General features: G+C 44.6%; 1 protein-coding gene across 1 annotated transcript in view; it reads right to left on the minus strand.

Moving 5' to 3' along the window:
- The window catches only part of LOC125483089 (dynein axonemal heavy chain 6-like), a 343417-nt gene that overhangs the window by 79526 nt on the left and 261550 nt on the right, over positions 1-2341 (minus strand). The gene's annotated exons all lie outside the window — the stretch shown is intronic.

The raw sequence follows: 2341 nt of genomic DNA on the forward strand, positions 1-2341 counted from the left end.
TTGGTACACATTGACTGCAAATACTGTTAGATACACATTGACTGTAATCACTGTGAGAAGCACATTGACTGCAATCACTGTAATACACATTGACTGCAAACACCGTGAGATGCACATTGACTGTAATCACGGTGAGATAAAAATTGACTGCAAACACTTTGAGAAACACATTGAATACAAATACTGTGATACACACATTGATTGCAAACACTGCGGTATACAAATTGACTGCAATCACTGTGAAAAACACAGTGACTGCAAACACTGTGAGATACACATTGATTGCAAACACTGCGGTATGCACATCGGCTGCAAACACTGTGAGATACACATTGACTACAGTCACTGCGAGATACATTGAGTGTAATCACTGCGATATGCACATCGGCTGCAAACACTGAGATACACATTGACTACAGTCACTGCGAGATACATTGAGTGTAATCGCTGTGATATGCACATCGGCTGCAAACACTGTGAGAAACACAGTGACTACAAATACTGTGATATACACATTGAGTGCAATCACTGTGAGAAACACATTGACTGTAATCAATGTGATTTACACATTGAGTGCAATCACTGTGAGATATGCATTGACTTCAAACACAGTGTGATGCACATTGACTGTAATCACTGCGAGATACACATTCATTGCAAACAGTGATTACAGCCAATGTGTTTCTCACAGTGATTGCAGTCAATGTGTATATCACAGTATTTGTAGTCAATGTGTTTCTCACAGTGTTTGCAGTCAATGTGTATATCACAGCGATTACACTCAATGTGTATCTCACAGTGTTTGCAGCCGATGTGCATATCGCAGCGATTACACTCAATGTGTATCTCACAGTGTTTGCAGTCAATGTGTATAGTGCAGTTTTTGCAATCAATGTGTGTATCACAGTACTTGTATTCAATGTGTTTCGATCACTTTGCGGAACACCTACGCTCGGTTCGCACTAAACAACTGCACCTCCCAGTCACAAACCATTTCAACTCCCCCTCCCATTCCTTAGACAACATGTCCATCCTGGGCCTCCTGCAGTGCCACAATGATGCCACCCAAAGGTTGCAGGAACAGCACCTCATATTTCACTTGGGAACCCTGCAGCCCAATGGTATCAATGTGGACTTCACAAGCTTCAAAATCTCCCCTCCCCCTACCGCATCCCAAAACCAACACAGCTCGTCCCCGCCTCCCTAACCTGTCCTTCCTCCCACCTATCCCCTCCTCCCACCTCAAGCCCCACCCCCATCTCCTACCTACTAACCTCATCCAGCCCCCTTGACCTGTCCGTCCACCCTGGACTGACCTATCCCCTCCCTAACTCCCCACCTACACTCACCTTTACTGGTTCCATCCCCGCCTCTTTGACCTGTATCTCCTCTCTACCTATCTTCTCCTTTATCCATTTTCTATCCGCCTCCACCTCTCTCCCTATTTATTTCAGAACCCCTCTTCCCCTCCCCCATTTCTGAAGAAGGGTCGAGGCCCGAAACGTCAGCTTTCCTGCTCCTCTGATGTTGCTTGACCTGCTGTGTTCATCCAGCTCAACACCTTGTTATCTCTGATATACACATTCCTGTATTCATCTTCCTGTTTCTTTACTCATTCGCATGTGGCATTGCAAGTAATCTGGAGATTAGTATTTTAAATGTCCTGCAGGCTATTTTTCTACCTTACTCCTAAATTCTGATTGCAGGGCCACATCCCTCTCCCTATGTATGTTGTTAGTACCAACGTGGACCATAACCTTTAAGTTTCTGTCTGATCAGCAGGATGTGATAATTGGAGTCCTGCCAGGTTCTCTGCTGGGACCTCAACTTCTTACAATTTACGTCAATGACTTAGGTGAGGTGAGCCAAGGCATGGTGTCTGAATTCTCAGAAAACACCAAGATTGGTCAGAAAGAAGGGTCACTGGACCTGAAACATTATTTATTTCTCTCTTCCTCTCCACAGTTGCTGCCAGGTTTCTCTGTTTTTTGTTTCAAATTTGCAGCATCCACAGTTTTTTGTTTTACTTTAGGGCAGAAAAGTATGCCATGACAAAGACACAGGAAGGTTGCAGGCAGACATAGTTACCTTGAGCGAGTGGGCAAAAATCTGCCAGACAAATTGCAAGGAAAATTGCAAGGTTGGTGTCCATGGCAATGAAAAATGAAAAAACAGAGTATGAATTAAATGGAGAACAACTGCGGAATTCTATCAGAGATAGTAGGAACTGCAGATGCTGGAGAATCCGAGACAACAAGGTGCAGGGCTGGATGAACACAGCAGGCCAAGCAGCATCATAGGAGCAGAGAGGCTGACGTTTCGGGCCTAGACCCTTCATGTC

The sequence above is a fragment of the Rhincodon typus genome, chromosome 5, assembly GCF_021869965.1.
Source record: "Rhincodon typus isolate 14 chromosome 5, sRhiTyp1.1, whole genome shotgun sequence".
In the NCBI taxonomy this organism is placed as follows: domain Eukaryota; kingdom Metazoa; phylum Chordata; class Chondrichthyes; order Orectolobiformes; family Rhincodontidae; genus Rhincodon; species Rhincodon typus.